At 33.7% G+C, this 25479-nt stretch overlaps 1 pseudogene; it reads left to right on the top strand.

Annotated features, from left to right (window-relative positions):
• The first annotated feature begins 544 nt into the window (after positions 1 to 544).
• Positions 545 to 25479, top strand: part of LOC110213291 (protein ECT2-like) — a 100463-nt pseudogene continuing 75528 nt past the window's right edge.

Here is a 25479-nt window from a genome sequence, read left to right as displayed (position 1 = left end):
TATATTTAAATCTAGTTCATCAACATATTTAAAAAAAGACATTCATGACACCAAGATTAAGAACCCCTGCTTTAATAGCTTAATAAGGAAAAAATATAAAAGAAATGAACAAAAAACATCAAAACTGAGATTTGATATGGCAGATTTAATTCTCAAACTTTTTTTTTCCAATTGACTTATAGGCCCCTGAATTTTTAATGGAAACACTAACAGGCCCTCAACCATATTGGTGTGAATAGTGTCACTATAATACCTAATGACAGCTTCTCACAGTGTGAACATATGGTTAATGTTGTGTTTGGATGAGAAAATGCAGAAAGCATTCTGTTGTGGTCCACTGCATTTGTCTGAGTAAACACTACAGCATTTCAATGTCAGCCTGTGGTAAGGAATCACGATTTATTCATAGTCAATAGTAAAAGGCATTGCAATAAAATCTTAACTATGGTTACTTAACTACTCCCCTAAGAAGAACCATATCAAGATTTTCTTACTAGTGAAAAATGAAAAACATAGCATTCAGAACAAATAACAATATAAAACAATGGGTGAGAAAAATTTAGCCATATTTTATTTTTGTGTTTTAAATGTAACATTGAATGGTACAATTTTCAACAACCAAATGGATGGCTTTAAAATGCAGATTTTTGCCATTTATGTCATCATGTTTTACTAAGCCTGAGAAATCTATAAGAGACAGCCTGAAAAAAAGAAAAGATTTAATGAGAAATCTTTCATTAAAATGAAAGTGGAAAGTGTTGTAAACATGATGATTCTCTAAATGTTTTTTAGGAAAATTGAAAAAATGTAAATTAAGGAAAGTTAAGCCTTTATTCTTTATGTCATCCTTGACTAGGTTTTGTTACTGTATACCTTCAAATTAGTTTCACATTTGCTATGAGCTACTGTTAGCTCATGGTTTTTGAAGACATTTCACTTATGAGTCTCTAATATACGTATTTACAAATGTATATATCATTATCATCAATAGTGGCAATACATTTCTAGCTGGGTAGTCTTGGGGAATTCCCTTAACCTCTATGAAAATCAGGTAATTATATTAAAATTTAGAAGTGCCATGATTTATTTGGTGGAAGGAATTTTTTACACTAAGGAGAAGACATATATATGTCAGTATAAAAAGAATGCACGTAAATTGTTTTTTAAAAAGCAGGAAATATGCTTATATAAAATACGTAGAGTACACATAATGTCGATAGCTGTAGATGTATACACATATGTACATGTTATACACATACATGCATATGCACTTACATATAGATATATTTCATAAGACTGCCTACATATGTACTTGTGTTTGTGGGTGTGCAAACTTATCTGTGTGTGTAGGGCTGACTGTATGACATATACTACATTAGGTACTGGGAATATAAAGAAAGGAAAATAAAACAGTCTCTGGGACTTCCAGGAGCCAAAATGGAGGAGTCAGCAATAAATTGCTGTTGCTCTCCCATATTCACCTAGGAACAACCGTAAGATAATGTCCCAGAACAAATCCTGCAACACCAGAGCCAGTGGAAACAAAGGGTGGAGCAGTCTTTTAGACCAGGAAACTTGGAGGTTTGGCAAGAAAGGTCATTCTTACTTGAGTAAAAAGGGAGCACATTCCAGGAAAGGAAGTATCCCAGCAAGCCAGCAAAAAGCCCTACCTCACCCATTAAAATAAACCAATACATGGCTTGATGTATAATGTGCTGAAACTCTTCATGTAGATGAAACAAAAACTGTTGATGACTGCATGCAACAATTTAAAGCACAGAAAATGAAAGAGAAGCTAAAACTAAAGGAACAGGAAGAAGCATGGGTTAAAATAGAAAATCTAGCCAAGTCCAAACCCCAGGTACTGAAAAAAAGAGTCACATGAAAACATGGTGGAGTTTTTTTGTGTGTGAATATCAGCATAAGATCAGGTATTTGATATCATCTTAGAGATGGGAAAAGAAACCAGTTCCTTTAATAATGTATATGCACTATCTGCAATAAAAAATACTTTTAAACTTTGTAAAACAAACAAACAAAAAACAAAAAAGTCCTACCTCAGCAAACCAGCAGGAGATTTTGAGACCCAGGGTGGTGGATCAAGCAAATGCCAACACCAGGACCTCCCACAAGCCTTAACATAGCCAAGGGCCCGTGACTCCAGCTCAGAGAACCATCACATGTTTCAGTGCAGTCATGGGCAAGCAGGCGTCCTACAGCAGCCAGACCTCCATGTGCTTCAGCGCAGCCAGGGCAGTTAAACATCTTCTGCTGCCAGACCTCCATGTGATTTAGTGCAGTCCAGGGCAAACAGCCATTCACTAAGGACCAGACCTCCAGAAATTTCAGTGTAGCCCTGGGAAACAAAGAAAAACCACACCTAACATCAGCATATTCCAGACACCACCACTATAACCCCAGCTCAGCACCGGGTAAGCTGTCAGACCCCTACAACCTCCAGTTGCCAGCACCTTAGGCCCCAAAGCACAAAAGCAGTGACCAGGCTCCTGGTCCCCAGCACAATAAGCTAGGGATGATGCCTCCTGTGCTCCAGCTAGAGAGCTCAACTTCAAAAGCAATCAAGATGAGCAAAAAGCAAAAACAAACATTGACCATAGAGAGTTACCATAGCAACAGGGAAATTGAAACACAAACTCAGAAAAGGATAACATTGTCACGTGTAAAACCTCAAAGTGGAGTATAAATTGGTCTCAATCCCAAAAAGCCTTCTTAGAAGAGAACTGGAAGTATTTTAAAAGTCAAATAAGAGAGGTAGAAGAAAAAAAGGAGAAAAGGAATGAGAGGTATGCAGGAGAGAGTGAATAGCTTGGAAAAAGAAGGACAAAACTTGATGAAAAAAAGCAATTCCTTAAAAAATATGATTGGCCACATTGAAAAAAAAAATCCATTGAAGAAAACAACTCCTTAAAAAGTAGAATTAGCCAAATGGAAAAGGGGGTGCAAAAATTCACTGAAGGGAAGAACTCCTTAAAAAGTAGAATTGGCCAAAAGGAAAAAAGAGGTACAAAAGCTAACTGAAGAAAATAATTCTTTAAAAATTAGACTTGGGCATGTGGAAGCTAATGACTCCATGGAACATCAAGAATCAGTCAAACAAAATCAAAAGAAGAAAAAAAAAGAATAAAATGTGAAATACCTCAGTGGAAAAAAGAATGGACCTGGAAAATAGATCCAGGAGAGATAATTTAAGAATTATTGAACCACCTGAAGGGCATGATCAAAAAAAGAGCCTGGTCAGCATTTTTCATGAAATTATCAACAAAACCTGCTCTGATATCCTACAACTAGATTGTAAAATAGTCATTGGAAGAATCCACAGATCACCTCCTAAAAGAGATCCCAAAATAAAAACTGCAATAAATATTGTAGCTAAATTCCAGAATCATCAGGTCAAGGAGAAAATACTGCAAGCAGCCAGAAACAAACAGTTTAAATATCATGGAACTACAGTCAGGATTATCCTGGGCTTTGAGGCTTCTACATTAAAGAATCAGAAAGGACTGGTGGAGCCAAGATGGTGGAGTAAAAGCAGTCACTTGCCTGAGCTCTTCCCCAAATCGATCCAAATACCAGTAAAAAATGGCTCTAAATAAATTCTAAAACAGCAAAACCTACAAAAAGACAGAGTGACACAAATTTCTAGCCCAAGACAACCTGGATGGTTGAAAGGAAAGGTATACCATGCTGGGCTGGGAGAGGAACACAGTTTGGTATCGGTGCACAGGCCTCAGGGAACCTGGAGAAGACCTCAGAGGACTGAGATGTGGGCAGCTGTGGTGGTTTCCAGACTTTTCAACCCATGAACATCAAAGACAACTTAGAAGTAGGGCAATCGAGGTTGGGTGACTTGTCCAGGGTCACACAGTTAGTGGGTGTCAAGTGTCTGAGGCCTGATTTGAATTCTGGGCCTCCTGACTTCAAGGCCAGATTTGTATTCACTGTACCACCTAGCTGCCCCCACAATGGTTTTTCAAGAAAGTAAACTCAGAAAATGAGGTGGCTACTAAGGTTGGTTTTCAGATTTCTAAAGAAATCAATTTCAAACGTGATTCCAGAGTATAATAAACTGATTGCTGACAGGAAGTGTAATATGTCCCATTAACTAAATGTAAACAGTAAGAAAACTTGAAAAATGTATTAAAATTTGTACCACTTAGCAAAGTAATTTTTTAACATTAATGTTATTTCATGATAAATAAAAATCTTAAGTACATAAAAAAAAGAATCAGAGGGCTTGGGATACGATGTTCTTCAAGGCAAAAGAGCTTGGATTACAACCGAATGAACTACTCATGAAAATTGAACATAATCTTTCTGGGAAAAAGACGGATATTCAATGAACTAGAGGACTTTCAATCATTCCTGATTGCAAAAACAAAAACAAAAACAAAAAACAAAAAGAAGAGCTGAATAGAAAATTCTGTCTTCAAATACAAAACCCAAGAGAAGCATAAACAGATGAACAGGAAAGAAAAGAAAAACATGTTGTTCAATAAGGTTAAATTATTTACATCCCTATCTGGGAAGATGATAGTTGTAACTCTTGAGAACAGTATCTTTATTATGGCATTTAAAAAGGAAATACGTAGAGAGTCTGGTTATAAGTTAACTTGGATGTGATGATAAAATAATTAATTAAGGGGTGAAAAAAAGATTATGCTAGGAGAAGAGGAAAGAGAGAGGCAGAATAGAGTAAATTATATCACATGAATCACTGCGAATACCTATTAAAATAAAGGGAAAGAAGGGGGGAGCATTGTTTGAGCCTTACTGTCATTGGATTTGCTTTAAAGAGGGAATAATATTCACATTCAGTTGGTTATAAAGAACTATCTTACTCTATAGGGAAGTAGGAGGAGAAGGAGGAAAAAAAAAGAAAGGTGATGATAGAAGGTAGGGTAGATTGAGGGAGGTGGTCATTAGAAGGAAAACACTGGTGAGGAATGAAAGGGTGAAAGGCAAGACAAAAGTATAAACGGTGGGGGAATTAAGATAGAGAGAAAGACAAAGTTAAAAATCATAATTGTGAATGTGAGTGGGATAAACTCTCCCATAAAATGGAAGCTGATGGCAGAGTGAAATAAAAAAACATAACCTACAATATGTTGTTTAAAGAAACACATTTGAAACAGAGAGATACACACAGAATGAAGGTAAAAGTCTGGAGCAGAATATATTATGCTTCAGATGAAGTAAAAAAAAAAAGCAGTGAGGCAGCTTGGTGGTGCAATGGATAGAGCACAGACCCTGGAGTCAAGAGGACCTGAGTTCAAATCCAGCCTCAAACACTTAACACTTACTAGCTGAGTGACCCTGGAAATGTCACTTAACCCCATTCCCTACCTCCTCCTCTCCAAAAAAAAAAAAAAAGCAGAGATAGCGGTCCTGATCTTAGACAAAGCAAAAGCAGAAATAGATCCAATTAAAAGAGATAAGGAAGGAAACTACATCCTGCTAAAAAAAATACCATACACAATGAAGTAATATCATTACTAAACATATATGCACCAAGTGGTATAGCATCTAAAATCTTGAAGGAGAAGTAAAGGAGGTATAGGAAGAAATAGATAGCAAAGCGATACTAGTGGGGGACCTCAACCTCCCCCTCTCAGAACTAGATAAATCTAACCACAAAATAAACAAGAAAGAAGTTAAGGAGGTGAATAGAATTATAGAAAACTTAGATATGGTAGACCTCTGAAGAAAACTGAATTTGGATAGAAAGGAATATACCTTTTCTGTTAGTGTTACATGACACATTCCCAAAAATTAACCACGTACTTCAGCATAAAAACCTCATATTTCAATACAGAAAGGCAGAAATAATAAATGCATTCTTTTTCAGAACATGATGCAATAAAAATTGCATGTAATAAAGGGACATGGACAAATAGATTAAAAAATAATCGGAAACTAAATAATATAATCCTAAAGAATGAGTGGGTCAAAGAAAAAAATCATAGAAATAATCAATAACTTGATAAAAGGTAAAGACAATAATGAGACAACATACAAAAATTTATGGAATGCAGTCAAAGCAATTATTAGGGGAAATTGTATATCTGTAAATGGTTACACAAATAAAATAGAGAAAGAGGGGATCAATGAATTGGGCATGTAACTAAAAAAGTTAGGAAAAAAACAAATTAAAATCCCTCAATTAAATACCAAATTAGAAATTCTGAAAATCAAAGGAGAGATGAATAAAATTGAAATTAATAAAGCTATTGAAATAACAAATAAATTCAGAGCTGGTTTCATGAAAAAAACCTAATAAAATACATAAAACTTTGGTTAATTTGATTTAAAAAAAAGAAAGAAAACCAAATCACCAGTATCAAAAGTGAAAAGAATAAATTCGCCATCAATGAAGAGGAAAATAAAACAATAATTAGGAGCTATTTTGCTTAAATAGGCTAATAAATCTGACAATCTAAGTGAAGTGGATGGATATTCACAAAAATACAAATTGTCCATATTAAAAGAAGAAATAGAATACTTAACTAACTCTATTTCAGAAAAAGAAAGTGAACAAACCACCAATGAACTCCATAAGAAGACATCTCCAGGGCCAGATGGATTTACAAATGATTTCTACCAAATATTTAAAGAACAATTAATTCCAGTACTGTATAAACTATTTGAGGAAGTAGGTCAACAAGGAGTCCTACCAGATTCTTTTAAAGATAGAAATATGGTGCTGATACCTAAACCACAAAGATACAAAACAAAGAAATTGTAAACCAATTTCTGTAATGAATTTTGATGCAAAAAGTTTTAAATAAAATATTAGCAAAGAAATTACAGCACCTTATCATAAGGATAATACACTATAACCAGGTGGGAATTATACCAGGAATGCAGGGCTGGTTCAATATTAGGAAAACTATCAGCATAATTGACCATCTTAATAAAAATTAACAGAAATAATATGATTATCTCAATAAATGCAGAAAAAGATTTTGACAAAATAGAGCGCCCATTTGTATTAAAAATAAAAAAAACAACTCGAGAGCATAGGAATCAATGGAGTTTTCCTTAACATGGTAAGTAGCATCTATTTAAAATCATCAGCAAGCATTTTGTGTAATGGGGATAAGCTAGAAGCATTCCCAACAAGATCAGGGTTGAAATAAAGACGTCCATAATAACCACTATTACTCAGTATTGTACTAGAAGTGTTAGCTTTATCCATAAGAGGGAGAAAAAAAAAGAAATTGAAGGAATTGGAATAGGCAATGAAGAAACAAAGCTAGCATTCTTTGGAGATGGTATGATGGTAAACTTAGAGAATCCTAGAAAATCAACTAAAAAACTACTGGAAATAATTAACAACTGTAGCAGAGTTGCAGGATACAAAATAAACTTTCATGAATCATCAACACTTCTGTATATTACTAACAAAACCCAGCAGCAAGAGATAGAAAGAGAAATTCCATTTAAAATAACTGTAGACAATATAAAATATTTGGGAGTCTACTTTCCAAGACAAACTCAGGAAGTATATGAACACAATTTACAAAAGACTTTTTCACACAAATAAACTCAGAACTAAATAACTGGAAAAAAATACAAGTTATTCATGGGTAGGCCGAGATAATATAATAAAAATGGCACTTCTAACTAAATTAATTTACTTATTCAGTGCCATACCAATCACAGTACTAAAAAATTATGAGCTAAAACAAGAACAACAACAACAACAACAACAACAAAATTGATCTGGAAGAACAAAAGTTCCAGAATATCAAAGGAATTACTGGAAAGAAATGCAAGGCAAAGTGGCCTAGCTCTTACAGATCTAAAACTGTATCATAAAGCAGCAATAATCAAAACTATCTGGTACTGGCTAAGAAATAGAGTGGTGGATCAGTGTAATAGATTACCTACACAAGACATAGTAGTCAATGACTATAGTAATCTACTGTTTGATAAACCCAAAGATTTCAGCTTCTTGGATAAGAACTCCCTATTTGACAAAAACTGTTTCAAAAACTGGAAAATATTATGGAAGAAAGCAAGCCTAGATGAACATCTTACTCTGTATACCAAAATAATGTTAAAATGGGAACATTTTTTAGACATGAAGGGTAATACTACAAGCAAATTAGGAAAGCAAGGAATATCAGACAGAACTATGAAGAAGGGAAGAATTTATTATCAAACAAGAGATTTAAAAAAACTTTTTGAAATGTAAAATGGATAATTTTGATAACATTAAATTAAAAAGAAAAGTTTTTGTACAAACAGACAACGCAACTAAGATTAGAAGGAAAGTAAGAAGCTGGGGGGAAAAATTATGACCAGTATCTCCAATAAAAGGTCTCATTTCTAAAATATAAAGAGAACTGAGGCAAATTTATAAGAATACAAATCATTCCCAATGGTCAAAGGATATGAGGTCGGTTTTCAGATGAAGAAATTAAAGCTATCTCTAGTCATATGAAAAAATGCCCTAAATCACTATTGATCAGAGAAATGCAAATTAAAACAACTCTGAGGTACCACCTCACACTTGTCATATTGGCTAATATGACAATAGAGAAAAATGGTAAGTATTGGAGAATTTCTGGGAAAATTAAAACACTAAGGCATTGTTGGTGGAGTTGTGAACTGAGCCAACCATTCTGGAGAGTAATTTGCAAGTATACCAAAAGGCATAGGCTATAACACTGTGCATATCCTTTGACTCAGCAATACCATTTCTAGAGCTGTATCCCAAAGAGATCATAAAAATGGGAAAAGGACCCACATGTACCAAAATATTTGTACCAGCTCTTTTTATGTTGCAAAGAATTGGAATTGAGGGGATGCCAATCAATTGGGGAATGGCTGAGCAAGTTGTGGTATATGAATATAATGGAATACTATTGTGCTATAAGAAATTATGAGCAAACATATTTCAGAAAAATCTGGAAAGATATACATGAACTGATGTTGAGTAAAGTAAGCAGAACCAGGAGAAAATTGTACACACTAATAGCAACATTGTGTGATGACCAACTTTGATAGACTTAGTTCTTTTTAGCAATTTAATGATAGAAGACAATTCTAAGGGAATCATGATGGAAAATGCTGTCCACATCCAGTGAAGTAACTATGGATTCTGAATGCTGATTGAAGCATATTATTTTCTTTTTTTCCCCTTTCTTATGGTTTTTCCCTTTTGTTCTGATTCTTCTTTCATAACATGACTAATCTGGAAATATGTTTAATATGATTGTACACATATATCCTATCACATTGCATGGTATCTTGGGGAGGGAGGAGATGAGGGAAGGGAAAAATTCAGAACTCAAAATCTTGCAAAAATATCTTTGCATTTAATTGGAAAAAATAGAATACTAATAAGTAAAAAAGAAATCCTTGCTTTCAGGGAGTTAGCTACATAATGGCAGGTGACAATGTGCCAATGCCTATGGACAAACAAGGTATAATGCACACAGTAATATATGTGATACATATAAATATATGTGTGTATGTGTATATGTGTATATGTGTGTAGATAATTAAATGGGAGATAAGCTGTATATAATATCAGAGGAAAGAAACTATATTCCAATAATTTATCACAGCTGTTGGGACATTTGAGGCCCCTAATAAATACATTTTGATCAGACATTAATAATTTGCTAAATTGTAGGGGAACCCATAAGTATTTTATAACAATAAATATATACCATATATTCACATATGTGTGTGTGTGTGTGTGTGCATGTGCATGCATGTGTGTGCACACGTGTGGCCAAGTTTACCTTGGCCAACCTTAACAAGAGTTCAGTAAAGCTACATACTGGAATAAATATATTTTGGTATATAGGTAATCTCTTTATTCTCTTCATATAATATGTCTTGGTCTTTTAAAGAAAAATATTCCTCAAGGATGAAGCATTTGTTGAAGATTATACATCTGCAATTTCTTAAATTGATGATTCAATATTTTATTTTCTAAAGTTTTCAGTAGTCATTACATTATTGAGGATTCTGCCTCTTCTATTTATATTAAGGGCTTAGCTCTGTGAATAACATTAGATCTGTACACCTATATAGAATCATGGAAAGTTGAGCTCTTGGTTACATCTCATAGTATATAGTCCCAAAATATAAAGTTTTCTTATATTTATGCACATATCCAATCAGGTGTATTCTTGAGAACACCCCTGAAATGCACCCAGTGTTCTTTGTTCAGTAGTAACCAGGTAGCTACATTATGGACAATTTCTTGACAGAAGAATGAGGTGGAAGGAGAAAAAGATGAGAGAGAGAGAGAGAAGAGAGAGAGAGAGAGAGAGAGAGAGAGAGAGAGAGAGAGAGAGAGAGAGAGAGAGAGAGAGATGCTAGAAAATTCAAGTGTTCATTTCAAACGAAGGACCACCACTCCACCCCCAATGCCTCTTCTTGAAATTAGCTCCACAGGGGCTCTGAGCCAAGAATGTGATTGAGATTCAAAATCCATTTATACAAATGTCAGGAAGTCACTGTTTCTCCTATTGACTTACTCTCTTATCTCTGTATGACCTAAACCATTTGCAATATGGTAGTATTCAGGATGTCCCCTATGATTAATAACATCAATCATCAATGTGCTCTTTTGCATGAAGTGGTAATTTTGGAATAAAGGAAGCAATAACTATAAATATTTTAAAATGTGATATAAAAACAAAGCCCTGATATTATCTTAGTACTTTACAGGAACAGATTTGGGAGTTTGTAAGCCTCATCCTTCCTTGGACACTGATGGACCAAAATCCATGAGAAAAGAACAATTATGCTTAATTGAATATATATGTGTACACACACATACATATGTATGTAATATGTATATAGTATACATATTCAAATATATATTATTGTTCTTTTCTCATGGATACATGCATGTATATAAGTATATTTATATATACATGTGTATATATTTATGAATACATTTTGATCATGAAGACTTTTTAATTAACATTAAATATTTATCATGATATAGTCATGAATAATGATGCTTAGAAAAGTGTTGAATTTTTATTATGGTGAAATAGTTGGAAAAAAAATCGGGTAAAACAGATATTTCAGACTCATACTAGGTGCCATGCACTGTGCTAAGCAGAATTAGTTTCACTGTGTCCCTGGCTTTTAATCTCTACCCATAATTGAATTTGGTTTAAAATGCTGATTGGAGGGTACTTTTCAGGCTGTTTGCCCTCATATGTTGTGCAAAACTAGCCCCAGGTGAGTAAAATGCTAGTTCCATTTCCAGAGAAAACAAATAAGTGGGAAAATTCCTGTCCTATACATAGCTGCTGACAGACTTCTTTTCTGTTTTACAATGTGTACAAATGTTACTCTATGGATTTTCCAGTGAGGCACTTTTAAAATCAAAAGCCTAAAGCAAGTAGGATGCAAATAATGGTTGCCTCTGTCTCCAACTTCCAACCCAGCAGGTAGTTTATTCATTTCCCACTTAAAGTCATGCCTCATGGCTTTTGCAGGTGCCACCTTTCCAGCTGTGTTTGTAGGTATGAAAATGTAGGCAGATAGAAGAGATCCTAGGTCAAAATCTAAAGCAGCTGACCATTTATAAGCATTATGAACATGGAGCTCTAATATGATTTAGCAATAGTTTGTATTAGTTCACTGAGCAAAGCCCAGATGAGCTAGGCTTAACCAGTAAGATTTCCACATCATGAAAAAACTACAGTCATATTAGAGACTAAAGGATTAATTCTACTCACAGAAAAAGCAACAACCATTTGAATAGTACATGATAATAGAATTTCCTCTACTATATTAGGAACAGATTATAATTCAATTACAAAAACATTGATTATATGCCTATTGTGTGCAGAGCACCTTGCTAGCCTCCAGAAGACACACAATATTTAGATAATACATAGGTAAGTGCTTTCTCAGCACAAAATATGTGTCAGAAGGTGGAACTATAACCACAGGCAAGCATAAGACATAGTATTACAGCATGGAACCTCAGAGAGGCACAAACCCAGGTGCTGTGATTTGTTTGCATACCTGTAAACTGATTTTTACAAGGTGGTTGGGAAACAAGAAGGTGAGCGTGCTTGCCAAATGAAATCCTCTATTTGTACAAAAATGTGATAGTTTTGGCTTCGTTGATGTCAGGTGTATGTGTGTGTGTGTGTGTGTGTGTGTGTGTGTTTTCAAGTGAAAAAGAATGCCATGTTATGGCTCTTTCTACTTATTCACATAAGTGCAGAGAAGTTGTTATGATTTGGAAATAGGAATGAGTTGTCCAAGCTTCAGAGAAAGGAATGATAGAAAGAATTTCTGCCAGTCCTCATGATGTTGAATGCTAATGACCTTCTCTTTCCCACTGTGTTCATTTGATAAGGAAGTGTCTAGACTGTATGGTGTGAGAGAAATTAGTTGACTTTTTCTCTTTGAAGAAATATAGTGATTTTCTATCAGTACAAGAAAAAAAAGTATTTAGAACATTAACTTTTTTTTTCTACAAATACAATTGTGCTTTTTTGTTTGTTTCCTGAGTGGTAGTGGTGAATTCATAGGATGTAGTCAGTCAGTTAACATTTATTAAGCACCTACTATATGCCAACAATGTGCTAAGTGCCAAACTTTGTGTAGGATAGAAGGCTTCATATCATGTCACAGGCACTAATTAACTATGCCAATATACATAATGTCTTAGAGCCTCAGCTTCCCATTCAGCAAAATAAGGTTAAGTGACCTGTACATTGTCACACAGTGAAACAGTATCTAAGACAATTCTTGAACTTAATTCTTCCTGCATCACATCGTTTATACATAATTACATATGACATAAAAATAATGACACAAATGATACCTAGGTAAACATGAAATTATTCCTTTATGTATTGTTTAAACACGTGAATGTATGTTATCATCTGTATCCATATATCTTTCTCTGTCTATCCACATATAATCTATCTGTCCATCTGTCCATCCATCCATATATGCCTTGGGAAAATTATATTAAAAAATAACTAATACAATTTGCAATGAAATAAATTTAATTTTATATGTACTGAAAGTCAAGTAGTTCAGATTTAGCTTATATACTAGCCAAAATTTAGTAGATCTGACCCTAGGCTCAAATAACTGTTTTGGAATTTTAAGCACTAAATGAATTTTTATTTTTAAAGCCAAGCAACATGCCTAATACAGTTGTCTCCACTGTATCTAAATATGAGCCAGGGTCTTATTCCTGTAAGGAAGAATTTTTGTGCAGGAAACACTCCGCGGCCTTAAGTCACATAAGTGTTGCTTAGCCCTGCTCCTTGGAAGAAAGAATATTGTTCTAAAAACCTTGGGATACTTTGTCAATGGAAACCCTAAGTCATAAAAAAGAATACAATCAATTATGTTCAAGTTTTTAGCCTCCTGGTTGCCAGGGGAACCTCTGAATCAAAACCAAGCCTACTTTACTTTAGGACATATGGATTGAGCCATGAATGCTGATAGGACAGAATATCTCTACCACTTTATTGTATTAGTAGTGGAGTGGACTTACTTAGTTTTAAAGATTTTTTTTTACTTCATTAATTTTGTCCTTAGGTGTATAAAACATTAAATGTTGATTGCACCTTTGTTTTTAAGCATTCTGTCCTGGACTATTATGATAAGGCCTGCCAACCAAATATTTGAAGCAGTTATTCATTTAATAAATACTGTCAGAAAGATAACACTAGTTGTATATATAAAAGTAAAGCTATTAAGATAATTAGTTAATTCAGCATTTCAGATTAATCTCAGTTTTTAAAAAATGGCTAGCTTTTGAAACATTACTATGTACTACATTATTAAATGAGCCCTCAAATCTTCACTTTGTCTACAGAGGCATCATGAAAGACTTTGCCAAATATTTTGATAAAATCTAGTTTTTCTATATTTGGAGCATTCACTTAGAACAGCAGATATGGAAAAAAAGAAAATGAGGTTAATTGGACATGTCTTATTCTTAACGATATAACCATAAAGACCTCTATGAATCTAGATGATGATGATGATGATGATGATGATGATGATGATGATGATGATATGATTATCTTAAAGTTTTCTAGTAAGTTGCAATGCTTCCTGGGAGAAGAAGAATATCAAGCTATTTGCAGATTCAATTATATAGTAGATTTGCTACTGGACATGATGTCTCCTACTTTTGTGGGTTTGTAGATAATTCAATAATTCTTAGAATTCATATCTATTGTACATGTCTGTATCTTTACCTTTCTGAATCCTTTGCTTCCTTTAAGGCTTATGAGAAATTCCATTTTCTCTATGAAGCTGTCTTTCATTCTTCTACTTATAAGCTTTCTTAACTGCAGAATGGTTTTATTACAACATTTAAAAGAAAAGCAAATTTTGAGAGAAATCTTCAGAAGCTCTTTCTCAAGTCTACTATGTATACAAAAATACACATTATACTCAAGTTAAAATTCAGAATAATTCTGTCAATTTCCCCCCAAGAAAATTCACATTCCCTTTGCCCTGATCATTCTCTACTTATCCCTATGAATAACATGACCTTCTCTCCCCAAGTTTTGAATGTAAATCAAGGGCAAGGCCTATGTCATTTAATATAATGCCTTACACACAGTAGGAGCTTAATAAATGACTGTTTATTTGAATTGAATTAACTAGCTAGTAGTCTACCAGGATCCTGAGAATATAGGAAACAGGGTGATTAAGATTTAATTAGGTGGGATAGGCAAATGGACCATAGCTAATATAATCAGGAAAAGTCCAGATGATGGGATAATGCTTGAGAGAACATATCTCTTGGAAAACAAAGGACAGCAGGGTGATAAGTGACAGCAAAAGGGAAACACAAGAGCAGCAAAAATAATAAATACTAATAGTAATGATTCATAACCTTGCTTAAGGTTAGGCCTCAGCTATCTTATTCTCACAGGAATAGACATTCCAAACTTCCTACTAATAACACTATTCTTTGTTTAAAAAAAAACAACCTTTCTTTGAGACATAATGAGGATATAATACTGGGAAAATGTTAACAGTGAATTAAACTTTTATGTTAATAGCAGCAAGAAACATCAGCACTTTTGGATGTGATCCATTCATCACCTAAAAGGAAAATTCCTACTGAAGAAATTGTTCGTTTCAATGGTGTGGAAAAAAATGATATTGGACTATAGTAGTCACAGGAAACTTGCATCACTATGTATGTGGACCCTTATTAAGGTTAGCTAGGAGATTTAAGAAAGAATCAATAGTGTAATGCAGTCTAAATTTAGTAAGTGAATCAATTAAAAGCTTAATAGATAATGATTTTGCTGGTAGTTATTCATTATCTTGTGGCTTTATAAGTTGTTTTTGAAATAATGTAGCCATCATTTCATTAAGGGGAACAAATTTTGCATTATTTATACATAGTTTACTTACATGAGTTAAGAAATTGGAATGCTTAACATAATGGTGCTTCAAAAAATTTCAGGAGGCCGAAGAACTATACATATAGACTCAGGATATCTCCATATACTCCTTGGAGCAGTTATAGAAGCCACAAAAGAAAAAAATGCTGACTTTATTTTTCCTGTCTTAACAGATAGTATAGTTTTCAAATTAACTACTTCAACCCACATAAATCATTGACATTTCCATATATGTTAATAAGGAGATAGAAAGAGAAATTCCATTTAAAGTTACTGTAAACATTATAAAATATTTGGGAGTCTACTCGCCAAAACAAACTCAAGAACTGTATGAACACAATTACAAAACACTTTTTGCGCAAATAAAGTCAAATCTAAATAATTAGAAAAATATCAGTTGTTCATGGGTAGTCCAAGATAATGTAACAAAAATGACAATTCTACCTAAATTAATTTGCTTATTCAGTGTTATGCCAATTAAACTACCAAAAATTATTCTGTAGAACTAGAAAAAATAATAAAATTCTTCTTAAAGAACAAAAGGTCCAGAATATCAAAGGAGCTAATGAAAAGAAATGCAAGGGCAGGTGGCCTAGCTATACCAGATCTTAAATTGTATTATGAAGCAGCAATCCTCCAAACTCCTTGGTACTGGCTAAGAAACAGAGTGGTAGATCAGTGGAAGAGGTTAGCTATGCAAGACACAACAGTCAGTGACTATAGTAATCTACTGTTTGATAAATTCAAGGACTCTGGCTTCTGGGATAAGAACTCACTATTTCACAAAACAAACAAACAAACAAAAAAAAAAACCTGTTGGGAAAACTGGAAAAGAGAATGGCAGAAACTAGGCATAGAAAAACATCTTATGCCCTATACCAACATAAAGTCAAAATGGATACATGATTTAGATATAAAGAATAATGGTATAAACAAACTAGTAGAGCAAGGAATAGTTTACCTATTAGATCTATGGAAAAGGAAGAATTTATAGCCAAACAAGAGATGGTGAATATTATGAAATGCAAAATGGATGACTTTGATTACATTAAATTGAAAAGTTTTTGCACAAACAAAGCCAATGCATGCAAGATTAGAAGAGAAACAGAAAGCTGGGAAACTATTTTTATAGCCAGTGTCTCTGATAAAGGCCTCATTTCTAAAATATATAGAGAGAATTAAGTTGAATTTATAAGAATACAAGGCATACCCCAATTGATAAATGGTCAGTGGATATGAATAGGCAGTTTTCAGAGGAAGAAATTAAAGCTATCTCTAGTCACATAAAAAATGTTTTAAATCATTGTTGATTAGAGAAATGCAAATCAAAATGGCTCTAAGATACCATGTCACACCTATCAGAGTGGCTAACATGACAAAAGAGGAAAATGATAAATGTTGCAGAAGATGCAGGAAAATTGGAACACTAATGCATTGTTGGTGGAGTTGTGAACTGATCCAACCATTCTGGTGAGCAATTTGGAACTAAGCCCAAAGGGTACAAAGCAGTGTATACCCTTTGACCTCAGCAATACCACTTCCATGTCTGTATCCCAAAAAGATCATAAAAATGGGAAAAGGACCCACATGCATAAAAATATTTATAGCAGCTCTTTTTGTGGTGGCAAAGAATTGAAATTTGAGGGGATGTTCGTCAATTGGGGAATGACTGAGCAAGTTGTAATATATGAATGTAATGGAATACTATTGTGTTATGAGAAATGATGAGCAGGCAGACTTCAGAAAAACCTGGAAAGACTTATATGAAGTGATGCTGAGTGAAATGAGTAGAACCAGGAGAATATTGTATACAGTAACACCCAAATTGTGCCAACACTGACATTGATAGACTTAGGTCTTCACAGTAGTACAGTGATTTAAGACAACCTCAAAAGACTCACAATGGAAAATACTATCCACATCCAGACAAAGAATTATTGAGTCTGAATGCAGATGGAAGCATACTATTTGCTTTCCTTTTCTTTCATTGTTTTGCTTTATTTCTTCTTTCTCGTGCTTCCTCACATTAGTTCTAATTCTTCTATACAGCGTGACTAATGTGAAAATATGCTTAATATGAATGTATAAGTAGAGCCTATATCAGATTTTATGCTGTCTTGGGGTGGGGAGAGGAGAGGGAAGGGGAGAAAATTTAAAATTCAAAATCTTATGGCAGCAAATGTTGAAAACTAAAAATAAATAAATATTTTAAAAAAGAGCCAGAAGAGAAAAGGGAAAAAAATAAATTAATTGCTTTAGAAATCTTAGATAAAGGATTATATTTACAGTTTTTCAAGGAAAATATTGACTAAACCAGGATGAAACTTTTATAAGATAAAACTCATATTTGCCAGGGAGTAATCATCCTTTTTTTAGGAAGACTCATACACATAAGTAGTCAAGTTGACAAGTATTTATTTAATGTCTCCTTTTTACTAGGCACTCTGCTAGGCACCAGAGACATAGATTTTAAAAATGAAACTCTTCTTGCTCTGAAGTACATTATTTATATTCCATCAGAATAGGCAATGTGTACATATAGGAGCGTATGCAGAATAAATTTTTTGAAGGATGCCAAGTATTTTATCTCCAAATTCCCCTCTAGCTCTAAATCTTATGATTCTCTCTAAGACTTCATTTCATCATCTGAAAAACTGGAATGAAAGCATTTGGTCTACTTACCTTATAGATTTGAGAGGCAGCATGACATAGTAACTGCAATACTGGACCTGTACTCAAGGAGACCTTGGTTCAAATCCTGCCTTAGATACCAAATAGCTATGTGACCTTGGACAACGCCTTAAACTCTGAGTTAAATCTGAGTTAAATCTGTAAAATTAATGAGTTGGAGTTAACAACTTCTAAGGACTCTTTCAGTTCTAAATATGACCATATGATATCTAAGAAAACATTTGGTTAACCAGAAAGAACAATGAGATTTGTTGTTGTCATCCTCAATTAGATATCCAATGTTCTCACATTTTCATCACCATTTTTTTTCTATGAAAAACCTACTCTCATGAAAACATCTGCTAAATCTGTCCATCCTAAAGTGAAAATGACTGATATTACATGAAGGGTTGTGCATTGTAGTGGGATTCAAAATTTTGTTGAGGACAAAGATTTAAGTTTAGGAAAGTAATTAATCTTTATTTGTAGAATTATAGATCAATTAGGGAATTATTTTTGATCAGGAGCAGCCTGTAATATGCTAGAGTAACCTGGTGGCATGTACACTCACACGCACAGATGAAGTAAGTAGTAAAAATGGAATTTCTATTTTAGAAGTGAGAAATGGAGGCTTAGTGAGGTTAAGAGACTTACACAATAAGAAGTCACAAGTTCTTGTATGGCACAGTTAGTACTTGAACCTAGATCCCCTGATTTCTATTCTAACTTACTGCCTATTATACTATACTGCCTCTTGGCTACTGGCAATTATAAAATTGAGCTAAAATTGATTTTATGCTAATGGACAAATTTATTACAGCTAATAAGTTAAAAACAGATTTTGTTATTGAGTCAAGCAAGGACAAAAATTATGGGTGAACAATTGAGACAGCATGACAGTAGGTGAATAAATATGTGCAGGTAAAAAGTTAACAAGAGATCAAAGTGACTGAAAAAAAACAACAAAAATGGTTAACTCAATGCTTCTAGGTGCTAGAATCGATGAAGGAGATGCCATTGAGGTCAGATGGAGTCAGGCATCTCCAATGACACAAAGCCAGAAGTTAACATGCTAGATGGCAAAAATCAGATTCCTGAAGATCTGAACAGAAAGAAAGATTGAAAAAAAAACTAAGATAAAATTTAATGGGAGAAGTGATTTTCCTATTATGTAAATGTAAAAACTGGTACTAGGCTTAGGAACATTAATTGAATTAATATAAAATCAGTCATGTCTGCAAAACAATTTACAATGGGACAAGCATCTCAGAACTTCAGAGGACTACAGGCTCAATGGAATTCCACAGTGTCAAATGGCAACCAGAAAGTGAATACAATCTTAGGGTTCAAAAATAGAAATGTAGGAGTCAGAATGAAGGAGTTGGTAGTTATGCTGTATTTTAGCTTGTCAGACCACATCTCGGGAGACTTTGTTGAGTTCTTAGTGCCACAACGTAGCAAGGGCACAAAACGAAACAAAACAAAACAAAAAAACAACTAAGGTATATTTAGAGCAGGGAAATTAGGAGCATGAAAAACAGGGTATGTTTTTTCCAACAAGTATCTCTTTTCATGCATTTTTATTCTTGTCCATGTCCCTGGATTCTTGTCCTCTTCCTGCAACATAATATGGTCCATTGTCACCAATCTTAAAAACACCTTCCCTTGAAGCATCTAGAACACCCATCTCTTTGCTCTCCTCAACAACTAAATATCATTTAGAATGTTACACAACGTACTTTTCACTTCCTTCCACATTTCAGGATTTAGTATTCAACATCTTGGCCCTCAGAAATCATTTACCTCTGAGTTATCAGACAGGAGCTAGCTGGTTTTCAGTCATTTTTTCCTTGAAGCCACAAAAAAAAAAAAAACTGAACTCTTGGCCTACTTCCCTCATTTTCCTCCTCTCTTTTTGTGAATAAGCTGACTCATCATCTGCTACTTTTTGTCTGTTTGGGAGATTATGGAGAGGGTGTTTTAGTTCCCAAACCTAGAATCACATGCCTAAACAGTATAAACATTTGCAGCTTCTTTTCAATGGGGAGCTATCAGGAAGTAAGGTGTACTGGCAAGATATCTGTAGCAGGAAAAGATCTCAATATGGGCACCAGACACAAATATTTGGGTCAGATTTTGCATCCTTTAAGGAAGTAGTAAAGGCTGGTGGAGTAGAGATGCTGAGTGAGTCTATTAAAGATCAGCATTATTTGGTGTTGATAAAGATTTTATCTTGTTGAGGTCTCTTTTTTTGTCTTATAAATTCAGCTGTAAATACACAAAAATATATATAAGTGTATATTATGGCCAAATTCCAGAGCTCCAAAGTCAAGAAGAAAATATTGCAAGAAGCAAACAATGAGAAAGATATAGGTACCATGTAGTCACAATCAAGATCACACAAGATTTATCAGCTCTAACCACAAAGAAGCACAGAGTTTGTTCTTGCAAGCAAAGGAGCTTGAATTACAAACAAGAATAATCTACTCAGAAAAACTGAGTAGAATCCTTCTGGGGAAAAACTGGAAATTTAATGAAATAAAGGACTTTTCAAGCATTCCTCATGAAAATATCAAAATCTAATAGAAAAAATGACATAGAAAACTCAGACTCAAGAAAAGTATGAGGAGGTAAACATGAAAGAGAAACTGTAAGAGGTTTAATAAAGTTAAACAGTTTACACTTATGAATGGGAAGATGATACATGTAACTCCTAAAACTTGATAATTATTATGGCAGTTAGAAGGAATCTACATAGACAGAAAACAGAGTGTGAATCAATAATGTTGGGATGATATAAAAGGAGTAAAAAAGAGTAAGGCGTTGGGGTAAGAGAGGAGGGAGAGGAGGAATAGGAAAACGATCTCACATAGATGAGGTGCATAAATAAGAGTTTTTTGCAAATGGAGGGAGATAGTAAACAATTCTTGAACCTCACTCTCATTGGAACTGGTTCAAAAAGGGAAACAATTGGGCAGAGTATAAACATTTATCTTACAGGGAGATAGGAGGGGAAATGGATTAAGAGAAGGTACAAGTGATAAAAGTCAGGGTGGATTGCAGGAGGTAGTGGTCAGAAGCAGTATAGACTTTTGAGGAGTGACAGGGTAAAAATGAGAGAAAAGGCTAAACAACCAAATAAAAGAATAGGATGGAAAGATTAGGAATAAGAATAGGCAATGAGAAAATAAAACTCACTTTTTACAGATGACATGATGGTATACTTAGAGAATCCTAGGGAATCAGCTAAAGAACCAGTTGAAACAACAACTTTGGCAAAGTTGTAGGATATAAAATAAATATGCGTAAATCATCACCATTAGCGTATGTTAACAACAAAGTCCATCAGGAAAATGTAGAAATAGAAATTCCATTTAAAAAAACTGCAGGGTCCAATTAAAAAAAAAACCTGGAAAGATTTATATGAATTGATTCAAAGTGAAGTATGTAAGGAGAATATTATAAAAGTCATAGCAATATTGTGCAATGATCAACTGTGAATGATTTAGCTATTCTTAGCAACATGACAATTCCAAAGACAGTATGATTGAAAATGTTATCCACCTCCAGAGAAAGAAATGATATAATCTTGAATGCAGATAAAAGTATACTCTGTTTCACTTTGTGTACTTTTTTTTTCCTTTGGGTCTCTGTCCTCTTTCACAACATAGCTAATATGGTAATAGATTTTGTATGATTGAACATGTATAACTTGTAACAAATTGCTTACTATCTCAAGGAGAGGGAGAGTTAAAGGAGGGAGTGAAGAAATCTGGAAGTCATTTGAATGAATGTTAAAAAATGTCTTTACATATATCTGGGGAAAATAAAATATTATTTAAAAAAAGAAAAAAAAAGAATAAATAAAATAACTACTGACAATACAAAATATTTGGGCATCTACCTGTAAATATAATCCAGAAGGCTATATGAACATAACTGCAAAACAGTTTTCACCCAAATACAGATCCAAATGATATAAGAAATATTCATTGCTCATGTGTAGGCTGAGCCAAAAATAAAAGTAATAATTCTGTCTAAATTAATTTCCTTATTCAGTGTTATATCAATCAAACCACCAAAGAAAAATTCCATAGAGCTAGAAAAAATAATGAAATGTATACGGAAGAACAAAAGTTCAAGAATATCAAAGGAATCAATGAAAACCTTTATGCAGGAAGTCAGACTAGCAGTACTAGATTTCAAACTATATTACAAAGTGATTATAATTAAAACAGTGAATTAATTGAGTAGTTTATGTATACAATACACAGTAGTGACTGACCATAGTAGTCTAGTGTTTGATAGACCTAAAGATCCAAGCTTTTGTGATAAGAATCCAGCATTTGATAAAAATTGCTGGGAAACCTGGAAAGCATTTTGGCAGAAATTTAGTATAGGCCAATATCTCTAACTGAATACTAAGATAAGGGATATGATTTACATATGCAGAGTGATATAATAAGCAATTTCAAGGATTATGGGAAATTTTACACATCAGTTTTATGGATAAGGGAAGAATTTATGACCAGACAAGAGACAGAGAGGAACATAGGTAATGAAATAGATACTTTGGATTGCATGAGATTAGAAAGGTTTAGTTTTTTAAAAAAAAGCCGCTAAAATTAGAAGGAAAGTAGAAACTGAGAAAAATTTACAGCAAGTTTTTCTCATGAAGGCCACATTCCTCATATATGTGTGTGTGTATGTATGTGTTGATATATGTAGATATAGATAAATATGGATACATACATGCATACGTATTTATATAAATCAAATTTACAAAAAGGGACATAAACAGATAATTTTAATATGAGGGATTCAGGATATGGATAATAATATAAAACCATCCTCTAAATCAGTATTTATTAAGGACACACAAATTAAAACAACTCTAAGGTAGTAGCTCACACCTATCAGATTGGCCTAACATGATAGAAAAGAAAAATGACAAATGCTGGAGAAGATATGAAGTTATTAGGACCCTAATCCATTTTTGGTGGAGTTGTGAACTGACCCAAACTTTCTGGAGAACAATTTGTAGCTATGTCCAAAGGGCTATAAAACTGTGCATACTCTTTGACACAGGAATTCCACTAAGTGGATGCATATCCTATAGAAATCAAATAAAAGGCCAAAGGACTTATAGGTGTAAAAATATAGCAGCTCTTTTTGTGGTAACAAAGAATTAGTCATAGAGGGAATATTCATCAATTGGGAAGTAGTTGAATATGCTGTAGTATATGATTGTGATGTAATACTATTGTACTATAAGAAATGACAAGTAGGATGCTTTAAGAAAAACCTGGGAAGACTTATGTGAACTGATGTGTACTGTAGTAAACAGAGTCAGGACATTACACCTATGAACAACAATATTGTAACAATGATCAAGTGTGGAAGACTTAGCTACTCTGATGAAGACAATGATCCAAGCCAATTTCAAAGGACTCATGATGAAAACTGCTATCCACCTACAAAGAAAGAGAAGTTTTAACTTTTGAGTGAATATTGAAGTACCATTTTTCGCTTTCTTAATTGTCTTGCTTTTTAGAAAATAAAGCTAATATTGAAATATGTTTTGCATGATTTTAAATATTTTTATGTAGTATTTCTTGCCTTTCCAATGGGTGGGGGAGGGAGTAGAGGAAAGGAAAGAATTCAGGACTCAAAATTTTTTTAAAAAATGAAAAAAAATAATGAATTCATTTGAAAAAAATGATTTTTTTAAAAAGAATGCAAGCTCCTTGAGGACAGGAACTGTCTTACTATTTCTACTTGCATCTTCATAAAATAGTACAGTTTCTAGTATATATGAATCACTTAATAAACACTTTTTCCTTAAAAAAAAAAAGCACCTTGCACCATATCTTCCCCTCCAGCAGGAGTAGCTGTTCCCACTAAAGGATCCCTTTTCTGCTGGCTGGACCAATGTCTCTGTGCTCCACAAAGCAGCACTTCCCTTTCATGTGTTTTACTCTATGTTACTCTATATACCTGAACTGTAAGTTGGGTCAATTTTTCTCCTTTTCCTTCTCCCTCTTCCCCATTGCTTGCAACAAAGATTTGCAATAAAGATCCTCATTGTTTTTCATGTTATTTTCAGCACTTGACCTCATTAAGAGGTTGTTTTGCCTGACATCTCAGACTGGCCCATTAACCTTTCCTTAAACATAAACTGGGTAATCAGACAAGGATTTAACCTATGACAGCTACATGTACACTGGGGGAGTGTGACAGTGTGAACTCAGTTGTAGAAAGCAAGGGTTAATAGGGGAACCTTATGTCCTCTCAGGAGAGACTCCCTTATGCAAGACGACTATCTCAAAGCAAAAGCCTGCTCAATACCACTATGAATGAAATAATAAAAGGCTACTTAAAGCAATAAAGAACAACTTAAATAACTGGAGGGATGTTCATTATTTACAGGTAGACCATGACAATGTAATAAAATTATAATACCACCAAAAATAATTTTATATTAGCATTATACCAATAAAGCTCTCAATGTCGTGCCAGAGAGCTAGACAAAATAATAAGAAAATTCATTTGGAGGAATAAAGTATCTTGATTATCAGGAGGAATTATGAAAAAAAATCAAGAATTAGGCACTTTCTTACCTCAAACTACATTACAAAGCTGCAATTATCAAATACATTTTCTACTGATTGAAACATAGGGAAGTAGAAGAATGGAACAGTAAAAGGAATAATCACAAACAAACACATAAACACTGAGCAATAAACATTAAAACAAATATTACCTAAGGGGAAAAAAATCTACCAATTTAACAAGAACTGCTAGGAAAACTGAAAAATTTCTGGAGGACATTAGATTTAGAACAATATCTTATACCATATTCCATGATAAATTTAAAATTGATATTAAATTCTTAATTGAATTGAATTGAATATTAAAGATGATACCATAAAAAAAAAGCTAGAGAAGAAGCAGATCATACAGTTGACATAGATATAGGAGGGTAGGATGAGGGGTAATTTTTAACCAAAGTATGGAATCAATTACAAAAACCAAAACATAATTTTTGTGTAAAGTTGAAAAGCTTTTGCGTGAATTAAATTTTTACAACTGTTATAGGAAGGAAAGTAGCAATAAGTAAAGAGTTTTTTTTTTATATCAAATATCCCTAATAAAGGGTCTGATACATATATGGAAAGTGTGTGTGTGTGTGTGTGTGTGTGTGTGCGTGTAAAACTGAAAGACATTTTCCAGTGATAAATGGTCAAGGGATATGACCAAGCAGTTCTCAAAGGAATAATTGTAAAGTATTGGCAACCACATGAAAGTATGAAAGTATGTTCTAGATCACTAACAATAACAGAAATGTCAATCAGAAGAGCTTTGAGCTTTCACCATACACCTACCAAATTGGTAAAGG

Source organism: Phascolarctos cinereus, unplaced genomic scaffold (genome assembly GCF_003287225.1).
Source record: "Phascolarctos cinereus isolate Bilbo 61053 unplaced genomic scaffold, phaCin_HiC Scaffold_726;HRSCAF=1367, whole genome shotgun sequence".
Classification (NCBI taxonomy): Eukaryota; Metazoa; Chordata; class Mammalia; order Diprotodontia; family Phascolarctidae; genus Phascolarctos; species Phascolarctos cinereus.
The sequence above is the reverse complement of the archived record's forward strand: the minus strand, read 5'-3'. Positions and strand labels throughout refer to the sequence as shown.